Source organism: Phyllostomus discolor, chromosome 2, assembly GCF_004126475.2.
Source record: "Phyllostomus discolor isolate MPI-MPIP mPhyDis1 chromosome 2, mPhyDis1.pri.v3, whole genome shotgun sequence".
Classification (NCBI taxonomy): Eukaryota; Metazoa; Chordata; class Mammalia; order Chiroptera; family Phyllostomidae; genus Phyllostomus; species Phyllostomus discolor.
Genome location: NC_040904.2, coordinates 211113902 through 211127825, shown reverse-complemented (window position 1 = coordinate 211127825; position 13924 = coordinate 211113902). Strand labels below are relative to the sequence as shown.

General features: G+C 47.2%; 1 pseudogene; it reads right to left on the bottom strand.

Moving 5' to 3' along the window:
* Positions 1-7399: 7399 nt before the first annotated feature.
* LOC114513941 lies at positions 7400-10912 on the bottom strand (annotated as a pseudogene).
* Positions 10913-13924: the final 3012 nt, after the last annotated feature.

Below are 13924 nucleotides of genomic sequence, written 5' to 3'. Positions count from 1 at the left end.
TCTCATCGATGGTCTGAAATCTCTTCCCTTTCAAAGGTGATTTTAGTTTTGAGAAAAGCCAGAAGTCACAGGGCGCCAACTCTGGGCTGTAGGGGGGCTGAGTCACTTGGGTGATTTGATGTTTCACCAAAAACCTCTGCACAAGATGTGACGCACAAGCAGGCACATTGTTGTGATGAAGCTGCCAATCACCAGTTGCCCATAGCTGCAGCCTTTCTGAATCATTCAAATAATTTCCGCGGAGGAATGTTCAAGCCTAACGTGAAATTTGATGCAGATTTTTTGCTCTATTTGCTCAGTCATTTTGAATGCAAGAGTCACACAGCACACAGGCTCACTCAACAATGTCTACTGCCTGCCCCTGACTACTGCAGCGAAGTCATCATTGCTCACACACGCACATTCCAGTCCACTGTCCTTGGCTGCCGGGCTACGTGGGTGTCAGGCAAACGGGTCTTGTTTTGTTAACAATGGCTGGGCTTTTTCCAGACAGACCTCATATACTATATTCTTACAATAAAATGAGCTAGAGAAAAGAAAACATTACTGAGAAGATCAAAAGGAAGAGAAACATATTTATAGTATTTATGGAAAAAAATTTGAATATAAGTAGATTAGCACAGATCAAGGGTCAGCTATCAATACAGGTCTTGGAACATATCCCCTGAGGATGGGTGGGGGGGGACTACTGTATCTGTCTTCTGGTTTTAAGAAGTATTGGTCTGTAGGGAGTGTCTTTTTGGAGAATGAGCTGGCCAAGTTAAAAACTCCTCGCACATTCTTATTTTAGCAGACCTGACTTATCAGGGAGGCTGCGGAAGGCGGCGACGTCACACGCCTTAGTATTTTCACTGAGTGAGGGGGATGGATTTGCTGCCGCAGCCTTTTGACCTTTTAATACTGAATCATTCTGTTCTTAGAACAGCCCGTTCCCTCTGCTCCTCTGTTTGAATTTTGTCATCTACCTGTAGCTCAAACTATGCTTTTAGGTCATCGGATATTTCATCATGCATACTAAGAAGGAAAACCAAAGAGCTAGTAGATGCGTAAGCATCTGATCTGGTGGCAGGCAGCTTTTCCCACTCTCTGAGCCCCAATCAGGGTGCTGGACAGCCCTGGCCTATACTTTCTCATCTGTTTGGAGCAAAGAAAACTGTACTTTCTCATGTTGGGATAATGGGGAGGTTCTCCCTGGCCTCCTCCTTCGTTTCTGTTTCTCATTGGTTCCTTTTTTACTTTTTCCTCTGGTTTTCAGTAGTCGTTACTCTGTATTTCTCTGTATTTCATCTCAGCTAGGAAGAGAGACCAAACACCCCCCCACACACACACACACATACCCAGGACCCAGTAAGCACGCTCCTCTCCTTCTGTCTATAAAAAGCTCCAGAGCCAGAAAAATGAACAATTTCCTTAAAAGAAGTGGGGAAACTGGTAGAAAATAGTCCTGCACACTGTGTCAGCTAACCCTGAGCTGCTGGTCGGGCTGGTTCCGAGGCGCTGTGTTGAAGGGAGTGCTATCCCTCCGGAGGTCACAGCCACGCTGCCGCCTGCCCCCGGCCGTCCCAGCAGCTCTTCCGGCCGCACGTGTGTGCGCGTCACCCCGAAGAGCCCCGCTTTCTATGGCAGCCCCTCCCGACTCCTCCCTCTCCCTAGCTCCTGCGGCCACCGATCCACTTTCCATCTCTACGGATTTGCCCATTCCGGATATTTCATATGTTGGAATCGGTAACATGTGGCCTTTGTGTCTTTCACTTTGCATAATGTTTTCAAGGTCATCCACGCTGTAGCACGTATCAGTACTTCGTTCTCTTCTATAGCTAAGCAGTATTCCTTCGTATAGATAGCCACACTGTATTTATCCTTTCGTCAGTTGATGAACATTGGAGTTGTCTCCCCTTTCAGCTATTATAAATAGTTCTGCTATGGATGCTTGTATAAAATATCACGTTTTTAAACCACTGGACAAAGTCAGGATATTTTAATTTATGTGTATAGCTACCTTGCCAGCCATTGTAAACCAGCTGGGAAGATTGAAAGAAATGAATTGGAGAATGAAAAGAAATCCCTGTGGTTTACTAGGAACTATCTGAAGTATTTAAATGGCCAAGGACCTACAGCTTACAGAAAAAAATTACATGTGTAGTTTAGTTCTAAAACATTTCTAGAAATGTGTTTGTCATTTAATTTTTGCTGTGTCATTTAATTTGCCAATAGTTCTTAATGCTTTTTACATTTAAAGCTGTAATATGACCATTATGTAATGTAGTGATGTTTCAGGGCTACTTAACTATGAAAGGCTACAGATTACACAGCATTTGGGGTGGCGTTCGGTCTTGTCCGTGCTGTCTTCAGGCACGTGCGGCATTAACTGGTGTGTACATATCACACAATGAGATTTCAACATACAGCCATTTATTGCCACTTATTTGCAATAATTGCTGTGTTTCAGCTCTGGCAGATCAACTGTATGGAGGGGATGACTGTTAACAAGATACCCAAATAATTCCGAGCGAGCCAAGAAGGGGGCCGGGGCGGGCAGGCAGAGGCGCCGGGAGCGCGGCCTGAAGTGCCTGGGACAGCTGCGGAGTGTTTGGAAACAAAAGTAGATTGGCGCGCAGCAATTAGAGCGAAGTGGCTCTTCATGCGCGAAGGCACCGCGGAGCCTCTGAACCGAAGCTGCAAAACTGTAAACAGTGGTACGCTATTTAGTCTGTCGCTGCCGCTACAAAGGAAGCGAAAGGTGGACGTACGGTAGCAAGCAGTGATTCTCCAGCGTTGGCACACCCCAGAGACACCTGGAGGTTTGCTGAAAGTTGGTGTTCTGGGCCCAGCCCTCCGTTTCTGATTCCGTTGGGTTGGGGGAGGGGTGCCCCGAGCCCTTTATTGTAACTAATTCCCAGGTGGTGCCGCTCTGCTGCTGCTGCTGGTTCAGGGACCAACTTTGAAAACCACTAGCATGAAGTTCAATTCCAGGTATTTTAACCACGTTGTGTATTCGCGACCAACATAACTGCGTTCTCTTCAAATACATAGGGTAACGCTGTATTAATATTTGACTCAAACATTATTTCCTCCTGGCCTACTTAAGTGTTTCTCATTAAAATGCTTCCTCCTGACCGGAGTGAACTATTTCTAGAATGGTTTTTCAGTCACTTAACAGCTACGTTTTGGGTCCTAGAATTTTAGCGTCTCAGGTCCTGTCCACTTGATGCATGAACCTGGCCTGAGACAGCTCTGCCTGGGGGCCATGCAGGCTGCGCCTGCCCCTGGAGTGACCGGACACTCGCCATGTCCCGAAGCAGCTCACTTCCTGTGCAGAGGACCACGGGAAAGCTTCCCTCTCAACACTGGGCTAAAGTCCGTCTTCCTCCATAGCTTTCCCCTGTTAACCCCAGTCCTAACTCAGGCACAATGTGAGAAATGGAATATAAATATGGCTAAGGTTTTGTGGTGGTCTTCTAATAATTACACACAGACTCACACCCTTTCTGCCATTCTCCCTTTTGGGTAAAGATCTGTGTATCTGTCAACTTTTCCTTATGGATAAGATGTCAAGTCCCCTTATCCCCTCACCCTCCGGGTTGCCTGCCTTCTAAATTTTATACCCAGAATTTAACAGAATTCTAGAATAAAGTAAAAGTAATTCTGATGTGGTGAAATGGTGTGGACATGTACCATAACGGTTCAGGGGTGTCCAACCTTTTGGCATCTCTGGACTACACTGGAAGAAGAAGAGTTGTCTTGGGCCACACATTAAATACGCAAACCCTAACAAAAACTGATGAGCAAAAAAAGGGGTGGGGGGATTTAGGTGAATTGACAATTTTGTGTTGGGCCTCATTCGCATCCTGGGCTGAAGGCTGGACACGCCTGGATCATATGCTGTGACATCGGAGACGAATCTGAGTCTCCCCTCTGCCCCTGTTTAGCTTTGTGATCTTGGAAAAGTATTTTGGCCTCCAAAAGATTTCTTTGCCTCGTTTTAAAATAAGGTCATAAAAACTACTCCACATGTTGCTTTCAGAGGCTGGTGCTAAATACAGAGAATTAAAAACAGCTATTCGAAATGCAGTTAAATCCTTAGCTTTCTCCTCCTTGCCAAACAGATGAACAGTTGCTGCCCTGAATCCCCACCTACGTCCACACCCTCTGGCCGGAGTTTAAAGATAATCCGTGTTTCCTGGAGAAGGCAGGTGGGGGGTGTCTGAAATGAAGATGTCAGGTATAGTTGAGCACATGGGTACCGGAACACCCAGTGCAGGACTAAGCAAGCATGCGCAAACACACCGAATGCCGAAAATCCAGCCCCTTTCCCTACCGGACTTCAGCTCCCGGGAGCCAGGTCTTTAGTTTGTAGGCAGGAGGCAGGAAAACCATTTTCACAAGAACCTAAGCCCCTTGGAGAAAAGGACTAAAGATAGTGACATTAGTAGCTCCCCTAGAGATGACCCACCCAGAAGACTGTACACCAAAGCTGGAAACTGGCAAGTCCCACACTCGAGGCCGATTTGGCTCTCGCTCAGCCCTGTGATCCTGCATTCTTGACTGCCAGCAGAGAGCGAGGAGTGCCAGAATCTGAGGAAAAAAAAAAAACTTCTAACATGGAACATTGACACGAGTTAAGAGTACGTGTTGCATCTATGAAACACGAACATAATGTTACAGAACACATTTCTGAGAACCAAAAAAAAAAAAACTCTTGGCAATTAAAAATATAAAAGCAGAAATTAACAACCCAATGTGAAGATTGTCGCTAAAGCTGACAAAATCTCCAAGGAAGCAGAGCACAAAGACAAAGGTGGGGAAAATGAGAGAAACAGGAAGACCAGAGGACTGGTGTAGGAGCTCTAACACGTGAACAGAGGAGGTTCGGGGGGACAGAACAGAGACAGCACAGAGGAGAAAATAATTAGTTAAAGCATTCGAGGAAATCTTTTAAAGCTGAAGGAAATGGGTCGCCTGATGAAAAGTCAGTTGACTTTCAGCCGACCTCTTCAAATGAAAGTAATAGCACTCAGGGGCACAGGGAGAAGCTTCAGAAGCTGGAGACAAGAGGAGATTCTACTATACGTTAGAGATAAAACACTTTATACACAGTGAATAAGAATTAAAATGATTCCAACTCCTAAGTGGCAATACTGGAATCAAGAAGACAGTGGAATTTTGTCTTCAAATTTCTGAAAGAAAAGGGTTTCCAACTTAGAATTCTTTATCTACCTAAACCATCACTAAGCCTAAAAGTAGGATACAGACTTCTGGCCAAGATGGAAGCACAGGTGGATACGCTGTGCCTCCTTGCACAACCAAAAGAAGCATAATAACAAATTTAAAAACAAAAAACAACCACAACCACCAGAAAATCAAACTGTATGGAAGTCTGACAACCAAGGAATTAAAAAAGAAACATTTATCCATACCAGTAGGAGGGGTGGAGGTGGGCAGCCGGGCAGAGAGGACTCATGGCAAGGTGGTGGCTGGCAGACTGGGTGAGGTGGTGGCTGGCAGGGCAGGCAGTCCCACATTTGTGTGTGGATAAACCGGGAGGAACAACTGGGGAGGGAGACAGGCCGCACAACCCAGCGTTCCTGTGTGAGGAAATAAAGCCTCAAGGCCTCTGACTGTAAAAACCTGTGGGGGTTGAGGCGGCAGTGGGAGAAACTCCCCGCCTCACAGGAAAGTTCGTTGGAGAGAACCACAGGATCCTAGAACGTACACAAACCCACCCGCCCACCCAGGAATCAGCGCCAGAAGGGCCCAATTTGCTTGTGGGTAGCAAAGGAAGTAATTGAAAGCTGACAGAGAGCTGAGCAAGCAGCATTGTACCCTCTTAGACCCTTCCCCCACATACAGCATCACAGTGCAGCCCCGCCCTGGCGAATACCTAAGGCTCTACCCCTTACTATGTAATAGGTGCTCCAAGAAAAAAAAAAATAGCCCATATGAAAGAACAGATCAAAACTCCAGAAAAAATACAAGTAAGTGAGGAAGAGACAGCCAACCTATCAGATGCACAGTTCAAAACACTGATAATCTGGATGCTCACAGAATTGGTTGAGTATGGTCACAAAATAAAAGAAAAAGTGAAGGCTATGAAAAGTGAAATAAAGGAAAATGTACAGGGAACCCACAGTAACAGGAAGGAAACTGAGACTCATATCAACAATTTGGACCAGAAGGAAGAAATAAACATTCAACCAGAACAGAATGAAGAAACAAGCATTCAAAAAACTGAAGAGGGCTTAGGAACCTCCAGGACAACTTTAAATATTCCAATATCTGAATCATAGGGGTGCCAGAAGGAGAAGAGGAAGAGTAAGAAATTGAAAACTTAGTTGAAAACATAATGAAGGAGAACTTCCCCAGTCTGGAGAAGGAAATAGACTTCCAGGAAGTCCAGGAAGCTAAGAGATTCTCAAAGACTTGGACCCGAGGAAGCACACACCAAGGCACATCATAATTACATTAGACAAGATTAAAATTAAGGAGAGAATCTTAAAAGCAGTGAGAGGAAATGAGACATTACCTACAAAGGAGTTCCCATAAGACTCTCAGCTGATTTCTCAAAAGAAACCTTGCAGGCAAGAAGGGGCTGGAAAGAAGTATTCAAAGACATGACAGGCAAGGACCTACATCTAAGATTATTCTATACAGCAAAACTAGAATGGAAGGGCAGATAAAGTGCTTCCCAGATAAGGTAAAGTAAAAGGAGTTCATCATCACCAAGCCCCTATTACATGAAACGTTAAAGGGACTTATGTAAGAAAAAGATGATCAAAAATATGAAAAGTAAAATGACAACAAACTCACAACTATTGACAATTGATCCTAAAAAAAAATGAACTAAGCAAACAACTAGAACAGGAACAGAATCACAGAAATGGAGATCACATGGAAGATTATCAGTGGGGAGGGGGGGAGGGAGAGAATGGGAGAAAAGGTATAGGGAATAGAATCATAAATAGTAGATACAAAATAGACAGGGGGAGGTTAAGAATAGTATAGGAAATGGAGAAGCCAAAGAACTTATGTGTGCGACACATGGACATGAACTAAAGGCGGGGAATGCAGGTGGGAGGGGGAGTGCAGAGTGGAGGGGAATAAAGGGGGGAAATTGGACAACTGTAATAGCATAATCAATAAAATATATTTAAAATAACAATCACTGAAAAAAAAGTAGGATACAGATATTTACTTTTTTTAAGGATAGAATTCAGTCTTTATTTACCGGACACTACCCGATATGAAATTCCACATAGACACAAGAAACGCATTGAGAAGAGAATGCACATACTGTATGTGCAGGTTGGAACTAATCAAGTACGATTTCAAGTTGTAAAAGGCACTACAGTAACAAACCGCATTTGGAAAACGTTCTTAGTAGAGACACAGTAGGACGAACTTACATCAAATATAGTGCACGACGAAGAGCTTTCTGCCTCCGCTGCACGATCCCGAAGTTAAAGGTCAGGGGAGCGGCATCCTGAACTTGGACCGTAGGGCCATCAGACGTAGTCACTGGCACATTTTGATCTTCCTCTCCCTCTTCCTCTCCCTCTTCCTTGACAGAGAAACACTGTTCAATCAAGGTTAATGAAGCTTTGTACACAGGCTCATTTTCATGGTTTTACAGAGCTTCCATTTTGTCTACACCCCCACATTTTTTAATCATTATACTGAGCCTCTCCATGTCACCTAGTCTCTCCACCTGGAAGTTATTTGAAATGGCACCAGAACAACCGGGTCAATTCTGGTATTTTCCGCAGCTGAGAGCTCCATCGATGGCTCTCTTGCGCCACAAGGAATGAGGTGTACAATCTGTTCAGCTGTTCCTCCACCTCTTCCTTCTGTGCCTTGAAGTCTGCCCTAGAGCAGGTGAGGAGCGGGTGAGGAGCGGGGCTGATCCATCACCCACCACTTGCTGCATCTAGCCCCGGCGGCCGGCTGTGATGTGTGACGTTGTCCATGTAGCTGCCCTCTGGACGTCAGTTCCCGAGTTCATTAGCAGGCTGGGGAAGGCGGCAAGGGCTCTCGCATCTATCACAGCCTGAGTCTGTCCGTCTGTCCCAGGGATGACGTTTCCCTCCTGCGGCACCTAGCGCGGGAGGCACGATCCGCACCTGAGGAGCTCCGAGGAGCTTCACAGGTGGGGGCACGGCCTCTGTTTGCACAGCCGTTTCAGTCTGTTTATTTGCGCCATCATCAGTAAGGCAGGAAACGGCCCAGCAGCTGTCCGCCAATGCTCCTGGGTCATCGTGACTCAGGAGACGAGCTAGGTAGGAAGAATCTGTTCAACTGCCTCTCCCGATGGTGCAGCATTTTGCAGTGACAGAGGTTTGAAAGTGTCTAGGTGAGATTGCCTCAGTTACCACACGCCAACGACGGCATGCTGGGAACTACAAGAAGAGACGACGCCGGCACCCGACTTGATAACTGTGTTTCGGGAAACGGAACCGTCCCCTGCAGCGTTTCCTGGGGTCCATCCGGCGTGTTCCCGGCTGTGAGCAGGGGGACGTGCCAGCAGAGAAATGAATGCTGGGATAGCAGCTCCGTCTACCACGGCCTCGGCCTGTTAGTGAGGGCCCAAGGGGGTTCACCATGAGTGGGACTACATGCAGTCAGTCTTGCCCCAGAAGGACACACATCGTGGCACCAAACCAGCCTGGGTTCTGTCATCTTGCATGGCTGATGCTCCCGAGAAAGGGTTTCCCATTAGCTCGAGCAGCTTGGAGCTGCTTTCCAAGCGGTTGCTATTTGTGCCCTTGACACTGACCTCAACAGACCCACGTACAGCGGCCTGGTCGCTGCGGTTCTTCTGCAGTGGCGAAGCAGCGGCATCAGGAACCGAGCTGACATTTCTCCTTTTTAGCATCTGGTCATCCTTCTTCGCTTTGCTCAGCTCCACACGAACTTCCCCTCGCCGACGCCTCTTTTCCGTGCCGCCTTTCCCCTTGTCCTTGCACCTGCGGAGGTGCGCAGCCGGCGAATCAGCGTTCTCGTTGGCGGAGGTGGTCGTGGGACCAAAGGAGGAAGCTAAGGGCAGCTGGGGCCTCACTGACCCCCGCTGCGGTTCGCCTGCTCCGGAAACGCCCCCGTGGATCGGCCTGAAGCCCGGGCGGCCGGGACACAGACACTTTCAAACGTGCAAGTTCTCAAAACTTGTGCTTCTCCGGCATCCCTTCTCAGTGAACTACCGGAGAATGTGCTATTCCAAAATGAGAGTGAACCAAGAAAGACACGGGGTGTGGAAAACAGGAGAGCCAGCTCAGGAGGGACATGTCAGGTGACAGAACTCTGTGATCCAGAGAGCCCAGCCCGGGCAGTTGAGAGTGTAGCAGTGTGACTCCGTTAGCAGGCCCGTCACCATCACACCCGTTTCCACCCAAGGACAGACTGTCCGCTGAAGTCTGACCCAGATTCTCCAGTGTGCATGCGGTGTCTCGACTGTGGCTGATGACGCTCCCGTCTCCTTTCATATCCTGCTGCTGCTGCTGCATGGGCTGAGACGTCGGCCCCCAAGCAGTTTCGCCCTTGGAGTTTTTCCTGAGAACTGGAGGGCTTCGGAGCAGAGCACGGAAGCTGCCTGCCCCAGCCATAATTTTTACAGGACGCCCAGCCTAGCTGAGAGGGGCGTGGATAAGTAACGGAAAGGAAAGAACACAGAAAGCTAAGTCACGTGTGCTGAGGGCCACACATTAATTTCCCTGTGCTAGGACTACGGGGAGTAAGTTCTTTAAAAAAAAAATCTAAGTAGCAAACCCAGACTTTAGAACTGGATTTAGCCCATTTATACCACCTACTACGTCAATGCATGTATATAGATATCCCAAGAAAAAGTTCTGTGTCCAAAAATGTTTGGAAAAATACTTGAATCGATTACCGTACTGGTGGACGCTGTTAACCTCCCAGCGGGAGGGCCGACCTGGGACCGCCCAGCCCCCCGCGACCTGGAAGCACTGCTCTCACGGACGCCTCTTCCCGCAGCGCCCCCAGGGGCGCGGCGCCCTCAGAGCACAGCTCGGGAGTGGCGGTTGAGAACGAAACGTGAAAGAAGAGACTTAATATGATATCATCAGAAAGGAAGTTAAAATGTTATGAAACCTTTAATTTTGTAGCAAATAAGTTTAGAATGCGTTTCATTTTGTGTCTTGCTTCTTGTGGAAAAATGAACTGTATATGTGTGCATTATATCCTGGATCTCAAATGGACTGGACTTCAGTCTTGACTATGTTTGATTATTGAGAGGAAATAATTCGTTTCCCAACTTCCGGTAGCTGCAATCGGTGGTTCATTTTGCCAAAGTATCTCTGTAGAAACTAAAAAAAGGAGATGGAATCTAAGTTGCAGTTTCCTCAGACTTTCTATTTTAAGTGCTAACTTAAAATGCCACCAGTAGGACAGGGCATAAGACTTTCATTTTCTAGTGTCGCAGGTTCGATTCCCAGTCAGGGCACATACCTGGGTTGCAGGCCACGGCCCCCAGCAACCGCACATGGATGTTTCTCCCTCCCTCTCCTCTCTAAAAATAAATAAATAAAATCTTAAAAAAAAAAGACTTCCATTTCCTGCTCTCTCGGATAAGTGGGGTGTAAAAGCATGTTTGTCAGCATCTGAGGGTGAAGACAAATATTGATCATTTTACTTTCATTTCATTTCTGCAGTATTATTGACATACACTACATCTTTAGATTTTCTCTGTTTTCCCACTTTGGGTTTATTTAGGTTTATTATGATTATTTAGCACATAAAATTCTAAGTAGTGTATATATATCAAGACCTTTCAGACAGGATTTTACATTATAAAATTATTTTAGCTACTACCCTCATTTGAAGATTGCATAATCTTTCTCTCTCGTTGATACATTTCAGTTTCAACCACCTCTGAGGTGACATCGTCCTTCTCCACCTTGTCCATGTCGTCTCCTGACTCGGCTACCCCAGAAAAGTCGGCTCCGCTCCTGCCCCCGATTTTGGCCGGACCGTCCTTCTGGACTGTGTCCCACCCACGGGGCTCTCCAGCCTCCAGTACAGACAGAGAGAAGGCAGCCGGGGTCCCTCCCCCCTTTGTTCCCGGGGGCCCTCTGTCTTCCGATGAAGAAACGGACAACTTCAGTCCCCCAGACGTTCTTCCAGATCATTCTGAGTCGGCTAAAAAGAATCTCAGTCCTCTTTGCAGCAGTAATTGGGTCGAGTTCTCCGCCCAAAATGTAGGCCACTTCTCCCGCCCCAGTGTTCAGACGACCACCGAAGGCTGGCCTGGGGAGCCTGAGGCAAACAGTTCCATTCCCGTCCTTCTAGGGGAGGTAAAGAATGCCATAGTCACACTGCACAAGGACCTGAGTCTGGTGATACAAGAGCTCGGGGTCATCAATAGCCACCTGGTAAGCATGGGTGGGAACAGCCTGCAAACGAGCACGGCTTTGCAGGGTCCCCCGTCTTCCGAGGGGAGCTCAGAGCACATCTAATGATCCCGAGGGCCATTGCTGATAGAACTCACACAGGTCCACGCCCCATACCCTCAGCTGACCTGTTCTAGATTCTCATCACTATGGTGAGACAGGGTGACGGTTCGATTTTTCTTTGTCGGGTTTATTGACAATTCACACCAATAAATTCGTCTGGGTGGTTTATTTTTAAAACAGAAGAGGCATCACTTTTGATCATATTTTCAGATTTAGATATTAGTTCATTTGAAACTGAGGAGAATTTCACTCTTCCACTCTCTGTACTTTAAATCAAAACACGTTATGCATTAGTGAAAGTTGTGCTAGGACCTCAAACGGGAAATGACTACAGTTCGAGAGCTTTGGGGTAACCTGGCAATAAGAAGCCCTTTAATTTTCATCTGTTTGGAGCATGGTTGTTAACAGGCCTCCGCCTGGAACTGGGAAGACTGAGTCTGGGGCGCACATGCACACCTTCTCGGGCCAGGCCTCTGGCTCTGTGAACCATGGGCTGCAGCCTTCCCCTTCTTGTGGGCGCCGCGCTGGTGGGGAGTTCAGCTGAGACAAACAGAACACGGAACGGTGTTTTCGTTGTTAATACACTCATATATTGCAAAGTGGACTCATGCATATTTCTTTTCTCTCGTGTTTTTTAAAATAAGTTCGATATTTTCATCTTACAGTATCTCATTAATTCATTAAGACAGCCTTTCAGACAGAAATGTCTCTATTGCTATATTCACGGGCAGAACAATCTACCCTGGGGATTATAGGGGAATGCCTAACAACTGTCTTGCACGTGAGAATCACTGGAGGCGCTTTTATTTTGTTTCTTATTTAGCTGAGAGAACAGTGTAAGGCTCTGCATTGGACCTATGGCTCAGTTTCAACAATTATCTACCAAAGACTAGAATGATCCCTGATCATTTTAAAAGATGTGGGACATGTAAAAAAATATCCTAATGCCTGGGTGCCCCTCCCACATTGACACTGACTTCCACCACGCAAACTGGGTCCAGACCCAGAGGGAACCGTGGGTGCGAAGGCCAGAGAGTGGGAGGGCCGTTGGTGTGTTTGAGGGACCCGGAGGAGGTCGGTGGGGCCGGGGTGAAGTGAGGACGGGGAGAGGGGGACGGACTGGAGGAGAGAGCAGGGCGCGTGCCGATGGTGCTGGTTCTTGAAGACCGTTGTCAGAGTTTTGTGGAGTACCCAGGCTCATCCAGGCTTAAATCCCTCATAAGGGATAGACCATTTTCACTTCATTCTCACCACGTAGCCATTGGATTCGACTGACCTTGGGTGAGGTGATTTCTGCTCCTGTTGCCCTTCAAGGTCACCAGGATGGTGGTTGGGATTTGCTGAACTCCATAAACGCCCTGGGGAAAGTGGCTTCTGCAGCCAGTTACCTGTCAGGTCTCAGGGTTTCTCAGAGCCAACTATTCCCAAGACTCTGCACCAGGCTCTGGGGCTACAGTGGTGAGTAAACTCAGATATAGTCCCTGACCTCCCAGAGCCTGAGTTCTAGAGAAGTCTGAGAGGTCAATCAAATTGTTTTCCAAACCTGTAGAGGGCCCTGGCCTAGTGGGTCAGTCGGCTGAAGCGTCATCCCGTACACCAAGCTTGTGGGTTTGGTCCCTGGTCGGGGTGCCTACGAGAAGCAACCAATCGATGTTTCTCCTCCCTCCTTCTTTCTCCCCGGCCACTCCCCCCTTCTTTTCTCTCTGTAAAATCAATAAACATATCTTTGGGGGAGAATTTTTGTTTTTTAATGTAAAGGCTAACAGTTCTGGGAAAGGTTACTCAGGATCTGACCTAGCAAAGGAAGTACTTTTGAGCTGAAACATGAATCCAACGATTGGTTAATTACCATAATAAGCAAGCACTTATTTGAGTTTCTATTTAGCCAACTCCATTAAATGAATAGAATAAACTTGGCTCAAATTAAAAGTGGGTATATTCTGATTGACTTGGTAATTATCTCGGATTTGAAATACTTCATTAGATGTTACTGCCTTAAGGACTTTACTTAGAACTTGAGATCATCTAAGGCAGCCATAAAAATATTTCACAGTTTCCTTACTGTCGAGTCACTCACGTGTTCCTTCTTCAAATTTGTAAGCAGCACCCGTTGTGAGCAGGCAGTTTGCTAGACTCGGGGGACACGATGGTGAGCAAGATGGATGCATCCCGTGTCCGAGTTGCAGCTTAGCGGAGACGCAGAGAGATAAGTGGGTAATCAGAGTGTAACGTGTAAGTCCCGTGGGTTTGGGAAGCACAGGACGGTGGGGGAGGGCCCGGCCAAGAGTGACGGCCAGCTCCGATTTGGGAGTTAGGGGATGCTTGCTGGAGGGGATAATGACGCACAAACAGAACCTGGAAGGGAAAGCAGGAGTTAGTAAGCAAGGGGGGTTCTTTTCCAGGCAGAGAGAACAGCGGGTAGGAAAGGTCGGCGCCAGAGGGAACTAGGTCAGTTTGAGGGCGGG